The following is a 10,169-nucleotide window of genomic DNA, read 5'->3' as shown; positions in this document are numbered from 1 at the left end:
TAGAAATGTCATGGACCTCCGGGTACAGAGAAGTGGGCTGCACAAATAATCCAAGGGTGTCAGAGGTTCCACCAATGTGACTTTCTTGACTACAGCTCTCCCTAGAGGCCATTGTAACAGGATTAGAGTGAGGTAGGAGGCGGGACTTGACTCCAGAGGTGGGGCTCGGACACCAGATCAGACTGAGGACTTGGTAAAACAGGGCGGTGGGGGACAGCGGGAGGGTGGGAGGGTGGGAAGCAGCTTTATTACTTTATTTATTTGTTTATTTATTTGAGATGGAGTCTCACTCTGTTGCCAGGCCGGAGTGCAGTGGCGCGATCTTGGCTCACTGCAACCTCTGCCTCCCAGGTTCAAGCGATTCTTCTGCCTCAGCCTCCCAAGTAGCCGGGACTATAGTCGTGTGCCACCATGCTTGGCTAATTTTTTGTGTTTTCAGTAGAGATGGGGTTTCACCCTATTAGCCAGGATGGTCTCCATCTCCTGACCTCGCAATCCACCTGCCTCAGCCTCCCAAAGTGCTGGGATTACAGGTGTAAGCCACCGCGCCCAACCAGCTTTATTTATTATTATTATTATTATTATTATTATTATTATTATTATTATTTTGAGACGGAGTCTTGCTTTGTCACCCAGGCTGGAGTGCAGTGGTGCAAGCTCAGCTCACTCCAACCTCTGCCTCCCATGTTCAAGTGATTCTCCTGCCTCAACCTCCCGAGTAGCTGGGATTGCAGGCGCCCGCCACCACACCTGGCTAATTTTGTATTTTTAGTAGAGACGGGGTTTCACCATGTTGGCCAGGCTGGTCTCAAACTCCAGACCTCAGGTGATCCACCCACCTTGGCCTCCCAAAATGCTGGGATTACAGGCATGAGCCAGCGCGCTCAGCTGGAAGCAGCTTTCTATGAGACAGGTCCACCAGTATGCCATGTCAGTTTACCATTGCCATGGCAACACCGTAGCGTTACTGCCCCTTTCCGTAGCAATGACCCAATGATGACTCCCCCTTTCCTAGAAATTTCTGCATGAACCGCCCCTTAATCTGCATGCAAAATTAAAGGTGTGTATAAATATGACTGCGGAACTGCCCTGGGCTGCTACTGCCTGCCTATGAATAGCCCTGCTCTGCAGTAGCGGCCACCAAGCTGTGACACTGCCACTTCAATAAAGCTGTTTCTCCTACCTCTGGATTGCCCTTGAATTTTTTACTGGGTGGGCTGGACGCGGTGGCTCATGCCTTATTCCCAGCACTTTGGGAGGCTGAGGGGGAGGCGGATCATTTGAGATCAGGAGTTCGAGACCAGCCTGGCCAACACGGCGAAACCCCGTCTCTACTAAAAATACAAAAATTAGCTGGGCATGGTGGTGTGTTCCTGTAGTCCCAGCTACTCAGGAGGCTGAGACAGGAGAATTACTTGAACCCAGGAGATGGAGGTTGCAGTGAGCCGAGATGGCATCATACTGCACTCCAGCCTGGGCGACAGAGCAAGACTCTGTCTCAAAAAAAAAAAGAAAGAGCCGGGCGCGGTGGCTCAAGCCTGTAATCCCAGCACTTTGGGAGGCCGAGACGGGCGGATCACGAGGTCAGAAGATCGAGACCATCCTGGCTAACACGGTGAAACCCCGTCTCTACTAAAACTACAAAAAAAAAACTAGCCGGGCGAGGTGGCGGGCGCCTGTAGTCCCAGCTACTCGGGAGGCTGAGGCAGGAGAATGGCATGAACCCGGGAGGCGGAGCTTGCAGTGAGCTGAGATCCGGCCACTGCACTCCAGCCTGGGTGACAGAGCAAGACTCCGTCTCAAAAAAAAAAAAAAAAAAAAAAAGAAAGAAAGAAAGAAAAAGAAAACCTTGACAAATAGAGCCAGGGAACTCCATGAAGACAGAGTTCTCACGTTTATACACCTGATAACAAAAACAATTACAAAAGACTCTACAGAAACCATAAACTTGCCCAAAGGGCATTACAACTTTACACAAAAAATGGTTCTACAAAGCCCTCTGTGGAAGAACTGCCTGTCTGACCTCGAATTGGCATCACCCTTGATCTTGATCTTTGTAGCCAAGGATAATTATTTAAAAACAATTATGTACTCCTCCTCATTTTTTCTTGTAAGAGCCTTTGTCTTCCTTTACCTGCCTGAATCCACACATAGTTCACTATGGCATGCAGATTCTCATTGCAATGCTGTATTCCCAAACAAACATCTCTCTCTCTCTCTCTCTCTTTTTTTTTTTTTTTTGATACAGAATCTGGCTCTGTTGCCCAGGCTGGAGTGCAGTGGTGCAATCTCGGCTTGCTGCAACCTTTGCCTCCCCAGTTCAAGTGATTCTCCTGCCTTGGCCTCCTGAGTAGCTAGGATTACAGGCGTCCACCACCACGCCCAGCTACTTTTTTCGTATTTTTAGTAGAGATGGGATTTCACCATGTTGGTCAAGCTAGTCCCGAACTCCTGACCTCAGGTAATCTGCCCACCTCAGCCTCCCAAAGTGCTGAGATTACAGGTGTGAGCCAACGGGCCTGGGGCAAACATCTCTTCTTTTATAGAACCTCTTCTGTTTGTTGATTAAGTTGACATATATGGTGTCAGAAATGGGACCTGCATGAGATTACTATCTGAAGGAATTGGTGGTTCTTGGAATTGCTGTGCAGCTCACTTGGGCTCTCTGAACTCTCTGCTTACATGGATGGCTCTTCTTTTCTACCATGGTGAGTCCCATCTCAGGCTAAGCCTCCCTTCTTTTTGTTAGAGGCTTTTTGATTTATTTTGTTAGAGTCTTTTTGGTATTATTTGAGATCTGGTTTACATAAGACCCCCCGCCTTTTTTTTTTTTGAGACGGAGTCTCCCTGTGTCACCCAGGCTGCAGTGCAGTGGCACGATTTTGGCTCACTGCAACCTCTACCTCCTGGGTTCAAGTGATTCTCCTGCCTTCGCCTCCCAAGTCACTGGGATTACAGGTGAGCCACCATGCCCAGCTAATTTTTGTATTTTTAGTAGAGATGGAGTCTCACCATGTTGGCCAGGTTGGTGTCGAACTCCTGACCTCAAGTAATCCACCTGCCTTGGCCTCCCAAAGTGTTGAGATTACAGGCGTGAGCCACCGTGCCCGGCTTGGACAAGACCACCTTAGTAAACGACCATACATCCTTCCTGAAATGATAAAAGACTTTTTTGTCTTTTCTGGTAAGCCCTTCCCGGTATAGAGACCAGTGTCTTTGTGAATTGCGTACTCTTGGTTTCTGCAGAGTTTGCGTTCTGTCTGTGAGGCACGCCTCTTCTGGTTTCTGCACCTAGTTTCATATTTTGTTTGATCTGCACACCTCAGTTAACATTTCTGTGAACACTTTTATCTTGGTTTCTTTTGATTTGGTTTGACCCTTCACTCGCTTGTTTCCAAAAAATCTTTCAAGAGCAAAAATAAAAATTCTTTTTTTTTTTTTTTTTTTTTGAGACGGAGTTTTATTCTTGTTGCCCAGGCTGGAGTGCAATGGCGCAATCTCGGCTCACCACAACCTCCGCCTCCCAGGTTCAAGCGATTCTCCTGCCTCAGCCTCCTAAGTAGCTGGGATTACAGGCATGTGAAAAATAAACAATCTAAATGGTGGGTGTGTGATGGCTAATTAACAGCCACCAGGGTGGTCACCATTATCTAAAATACCTGTCTAAACTCCTGACCTTCCCTGACAGGATTTACAGGATTTTCTTTGCTCTTGGAAGATTAATACGAAGTGGAAAGGGATTCTCAAACATTAAGGCATGTCAGGTTTTCTGTTGGGGGGGGGGCGGTTTCCAGCTGGCACATATTATGGCCTATTCTTGTGCACATTTTTTTTTTTTTTGAGATGGAGTCTCGCTCTGTTGCCCAGGCTGGAGTGCAGTGGTTTGATCTTGGCTCACTGGAACCTCTGCCTCCTGGGTTCAAACAATTCTCCTGCCTCAGCCTCCTGAGTAGTTGGGATTACAGGTGTGAGCCACCATGTCCAATTAATTTTTGTATTTTTTTAGTAGAGATGGGGTTTCACCATGTTGGGTAGGCTGGTCTCGAACTCCTGACCTTACGTGATCTGCCCACCTCGGCCTCCCACAGTGCTGGGATGACACTGCATTCCAGCCTGGGAGACAGAGTGAGACTCCATCTCAAAAAAAAAAAAAAAAAAGAAGAGTGCTCATATAAAATACAAAATATAAAATACATAATAACCCAAATGCCTTTTATTTCATATAACTTAAGTAAATCTTTAATAAATAAGCTGGTTTTTAAATTATTGGTAAAATTAAAAACATAAACATCTTCAAAATTGTCAGTATATACTTGTTTCCTGGGTTTAATGGTCAGTTTTATATTTGTCACTGCTAGGTATTATAATATGACAGGGTTTGGCACAAAGTTTATAAAACTATAAACTTAGTCTAAAACAGAATTATCTTGGTGTAATTTTTAAAAGTAAGGTTGGTTTAATAAAAATACCTGTGTCTTCTGAGATATTGGCAAAATACTCATATATTTACAGGCTACAAATTTTGTGAAATGAGAAATAACAAAGTGATTGCTAGCTTTGTCTAATATCTAAATTATCCTAAGGAATCTAGGTAAACAGTTAAAAAAAATTGGGTAAGTGTAAATGGGATATGTGTTTAAAAATGAACTTTTTATATAACTTGAAATCTCTAAATTATGTTATGGTAAATTAAATAATAGATATTCATTAAATTTCTGGGTCATTTTCAAATAAGATAAACAGAAACAAATTGCTGAACATATATATGTTTGTTCTTGGCTTCTTATATTTTTAAATTTTTATTTATTTATTTTTTGAGACAGGGTCTCACTCTGTCACCCAGTCTGGAGTGTAGTGGCATGATCACAGCTAACTGCAGCCTCAATCTCCCTGGGCTCAGGTGATCCTCCAGCTAAGCTTCCCAAGTACCTGGAACTATAGGTGTGCACCACCATGCCTAGCTAAATTTTTTATTTTTTGTAGAGACGAAGTTTTGCTATGTTGCCCAGGATGGTCTTGAACTCCTGGGCTCAAGTGTTCTGCCTGCTTTGGCCTCCTAAAGTGTTAGACTATAGGCATGAGCCACTGTGCCCAGCTAGCTTCTTTTTTTCTTCTTCTTTTTCTTGTGATAGAGTCTTGCTCTGTCTCCCAGGCTGGAGTTCAATGGAATGATCTCAGCTCACTACAACCTCCACCTCCTGGGTTCAAGAGATTTTCCTGCCTCAGCCTCCCAAGTAGCTGAGATTATAGGCACCCACCACCATGCCGGGCTAATTTTTGTATTTTTAGTAGAGATGGGGTTTCACCATGTTGGCCAGAGTGGTCTCGAACTCCTGACTTCAAGTGACCCACCCACCTCAGCCTCCCAAAGTGCTGGGATTACAGGCATGAGCCACCAGGCCCAGCTCCAGCTGGCTTCTTATAATTATAAAAACTAAATATTTTGGAGTCTATTAATACATATAAAAATTATGGGAAAACATGTTTGTAAAGTTATTAAATGACTTTCATTTATAAAATACTGATATGTGACAGACAATTCAAGATTTTTTCTTCCCAGGTTTTCACTAAAATTTAAGGTTACTGTATTAGTCCATTCTCAAGTTGCTATGAAGAAATACCCAAGACTGGATAATTTATAAAGGAAAGAGTTTTAATTGACTCACAGTTCTTCAGCGTGGCTAGGGAGGCCTCAGGTAACTTACAATCATGGCAGAAGGGGAAGCAACATGCCCTTCTTCACAGGGCAGCAGGAGAGAGAAGTGCTGAGCAAAGGGGGAAAAGCCCCTTATAAAACCATCAGATCTTGGCCAGGCACGGTGGCTCATGGCTATAATCCCAGTACTTTGGGAGGCCAAGGCAGGCAGATCACTTGATTTCAGGAGTTTGAGACCAGCCTGGCCAAATGGTGAAACCCTGTCTCTACTAAAAATACAAAAATTAGCCAGTCATAGTGGCACAGACCTGTAATCCCAGCTACTTGGGAGGCTGAGGCAGAAGAATCGCTTGAACCCAGGAGATGGAGGTTGCAGTGAGCTAAGACTTTGCTATTACACTCCAGACTGGGTGACAGGTGATAGAGCCAGACTCCTCAAAAAACAAACAAACAAACAAAACCAAAAAAACAAAGGTAAAGCATTTGCTTTTTCCCCTCACTTGATTCCTCCAAAATCTGGAAACTATTTGTGAGTATTCTTATTTTTATTTACATAAGTTCAGAAAAAGTCTGCCCTTTCTTTATAAGCAAGATACAACAGAAGACACTGGCTATATCACCAAGGCTTTGACTGAAGTGTCATATTTTATTTTAATTAATTAATTTATTTATTGAGACCAAGTTTCACTCTGTCACCCAGGCTGGAGTGCAGTGGTGTGATCTCGGCTCACTGCAACCTCTGCCTCCCAGGTTCAAGTGATTCTCCTGCCTCAGCCTTCCGAGTAGCTAGGATAACAGGTGTGCACCCCGTGCCCAGCTAATTTGTGTGTGTGTGTATTTTTAGTAGAGACAGGGTGTCACCATGTTGGCCAGGCTGGTCTTGAGCTCCTGACCTCAGATGATCCACCCACCTCGGCCTCCCATAGTGCTGGGGTTACAAGTGTGAGCCACCATGCCTGGCCTGAAATATTATATGTTAAAATATACATAAAATGCCTGGCTTCAAGAGTTCTCAGTCTTACAGTGAATGAGTAAAAATGGCCCCTTTCTGGCAGGCCCAAGAACCTTAAGAACCTATTGGTAAAATCTAAAGTCTGCCTTGGTTTGGCTTCTGAGCCTCAAGAGGTTTTTAAATCTGAGATTCCTATATGATAAATGTGAAGAGAAAAATTTACGTTTCTAAAGAAAAAGTATAATATACCTATTAATAGATTGCAGCCCTGTGCATTGTTTTTAAGTTCTTGTTATCTACCTATAGCTGGATGAGTTCCTGAATTCTCTTGACTTCCTCCAATGTATTGCTACAGCTCGCCAACTAAAAGCAACAGCTGGATGGGTAAGGTGGCTCATGCCTGTAATCACAGCATTTTGGGAGGCTGAGGTGGGTAGATCACCTGATGTTGGGAGTTCAAGACCGGCCCGGCCAAAAGACAGAAAGAAAGATAGTTTCTTTCACCCAGCCACGGTGAAACCCCATTCTAATAAAATTACAAAAATTACCTGCACTTGGTGGCATGTACCTGTAGACCCAGATACTCGGGAGGCTGGGACACAAGAATTGCTTGAACCTGGGAGGTGGAGGTGGCAGTGAGCTGAGATTGCTCTGCTGCACTCCAGCCTGGGCAACAGAGTAAGACTTTGTCTCAATAAACAAACAAACAAACAAACAAACAAACAAATAAATAAATAAAGTAAAAGCTGCTCTGTTTCCAAAGCCCTATCAGCTGAAATGAGACCAATTTTAAGGAACAAACCTTGTTTCCAATGTATAGGCCACACAAAAGCTCACCAAACTGTCTGACATCATAACCAAAGATGCACAAACTGAAAATCAGGAGAAGTTGATGTTTTCACAGAGCAGACGGCTTTTCCCAGGACATTTGGAACAAGACTAACTCATAATAAGATTTTTACCCCCTTAATGCTATCTTTTTCATTTGGCAGTAAGGAAGGAGACCGCTGCTACTCCTGCTGCCCTCCTCCCCCTACCTAGCTTCGTTCACAAGACAGGAGGAAAGAGAGAGAGCAAAAAGTTAGAAAGAAACAAAAGTAAGATAAATAGCCAGACAACCTTGGCACCACCACCTGGCCCTAGGAGTTAAAAAAAGTAATAATAATAACATCAACTCCTGACCTAAAGTACTTGTGTTATCTGTAAATTCCAGACACTGTATGAAAAAAAGCATTGTAAAACTTTTTGTTCCGTTAGCTGATGCATGTAGCCCCCAGTCACGTTTCCCACGCTTGCTACTTGGCAGACGAGCAGGAGGATCACCTGGGCCGAGGAGGTGGATGCTGCAGTGAGCTAGGATTGTCCCACTGCAGTCGAGCTTGGGCAACAAAACAAGATCCTGTCTCTAAAAAACAAAACACAAAACGAAACAAAACAACTTTGTATGTTGTTAAATTTTTGCATTCAGTACAACTCCTAACAAAATAACGTTGGCCCAGCATTTTGAGATGTTAATAAAAGACTACCGAACAGATAAAACTGAACTTAATAATAGATGCCATGAAAACTTAGTCTGAGAGCCAGTCCTGTCACACTTCCCTTGTTCAAATACGTTGTTTTTTTTTTTTTTCAGTTCCTTTTCAGGCTTTAGATTAAAAGCGTTTTGAGGCTGGGCACAGTGGCTCATGTCTGTAATCCCAGCACTTTGGGAGGATGAGGTGGGAGGATCCTTTCAGGTCACGAGCTTGAGACCAGCCTGGGCAACATGAAGAGAGCCCATCTCTATTTAAAAAAGGAAAAAACAATTTAATTTCCTTTTCTTTTTTGACTAGACAGGATTTAGCCATGTTGCCCAGGATAGTCTGGAACTTCTGGGATCTGCCCGCCTTGGCCTCCCAAAGTGCTGGGATTACCAGCACCCTAAAAAAAGGGAAAATTAAAAAAAAAGAGAAAAATTTGTTACCAAATTCCTGGACCCAAGTGAGGTATAGTGATTTATCAATGATATAGAATAACGCATAGAGAAGAGATACTTAGATATTTACTTTTTGTTGAACCCATGGCCATGAAATCCTCCAGAGTGTCCAGGTACCATCTCCTCATATTCCTTTTTGTCATCCTGTGTTATTTTGGGCTAATTTAATATCCCTCAGCATGCAAAAGAGGCAGCATTGCTGTTACACTCAACATCCTTGCCTATGCTGATTTTTTTTTTTTTTTTTTTTAGATGGAGTCTTGCTCTGTCCCCAGGTTGGAGTGCTGTGGTCCGATCTTGGCTCACTGCAACCTCTGCCTCCTGGGTTCAAGTGATTCTCCTGCCTCAGCCTCCCGAGTAGCTGGGACTACAGGCAAGTGCCACCATGCCAGGCTAATTTTTGTATTTTTAGTAGAGACGGGGTTTCACCATGTTGGCCAGGATGGTCTCGAACTCCTGACCTCAGGTGATCTGTCCACTTCAGCCTCCCAAAGTGCTGGGATGACAGGAATGAGCCACTGCCCCTGGCCACCTCTGCTGATCTCTATGGCTGTCTGTTTAACACTGGTCACATCGTTCCTCATGACACTGCCTCAGGAGGCTCCTTCATCTGTTGTGACATCCATGAATACCGGCTTCTGGCGACTTTATCAGAGGTTTTTCTGGGCTGGGTGGATGACGAACACAAACGCCAATGCCAATCTTTATTCTTCTTGTCAGACAGTAATGTGCCAATGTCATAACAAGGTTTAAAAGGGAGGCACATTGTATTACTCCGTTTTCACGCTGCTGATAAAGACATACCTGAGACTGGGTAATTTATAAGAAAAAGAGGTTTAATGGATTCACAGTTCCACGTGGTTGGGGAGGCCTCACAATCATGGCGGAAGGCAAAGGGCACGTCTTACATGGCAGCAGAGAAGAGAGGGAATAAGAACCAAGCGAAAGGGGAAAAACCCTTACAAAACCATCAGATCTCGTGAAACTTATGTACTACCATGAGAACAGTATGGGAGAAACCATCTGGATGATTCTGTCATCTCCCACTGGATCCCTCCCACAACACATGGGAATCATGGGAGCTACAATTCAAGATGAGATTTGGGTGGGGACACAGCCAAACCATTTCATGCATCTCACATAAGAATGTGAAAACCCAATCATCAAGTTTACGAACTACAAAAGGATCAAATGCAAGTCTCTTAAATTTTTTTTTTTTTTTTTGAGATGGAATTTTACTCTGTCACCCAGACTAGAGTGCAGTGGCACGATCTTGGCTCACTGCAACCTCCGCCTCCTGGGTTCAAGCGATCCTTCTGCCTCAGCGTCTTTGAAAAATTTTAAAAAGATTTTTAAAGCAGAGGTGAGGTCTTGTTATGTTGCCCAGGCTGGCCTCGAACTTCTGGCCTCAAGCAATCCTCCAACCTCTGCCTCCCAAAGTACTGGGATTACAGGCATGAGCCACTGCACCCAGCATAACGCAAGTTTTTTGTTTGTTTGTTTTCTGAGACAGAGTCTCGCTCTGTTGCCAGGCTGGAGTGCAGTGGCGTGATCTCGGCTCACTGCAACCTCCGCCTCCCAGGTTG

At 44.1% G+C, this 10,169-nt stretch overlaps 1 pseudogene; it reads right to left on the bottom strand.

Moving 5' to 3' along the window:
- Positions 1-9,712: 9,712 nt before the first annotated feature.
- Positions 9,713-9,771, bottom strand: LOC119621825 (small nucleolar RNA U13; annotated as a pseudogene).
- Positions 9,772-10,169: the final 398 nt, after the last annotated feature.

The sequence above is a fragment of the Chlorocebus sabaeus genome, chromosome 6 (assembly GCF_047675955.1).
Source record: "Chlorocebus sabaeus isolate Y175 chromosome 6, mChlSab1.0.hap1, whole genome shotgun sequence".
Taxonomy (NCBI): Eukaryota; Metazoa; Chordata; class Mammalia; order Primates; family Cercopithecidae; genus Chlorocebus; species Chlorocebus sabaeus.
The sequence above is the reverse complement of the archived record's forward strand: the minus strand, read 5'-3'. Positions and strand labels throughout refer to the sequence as shown.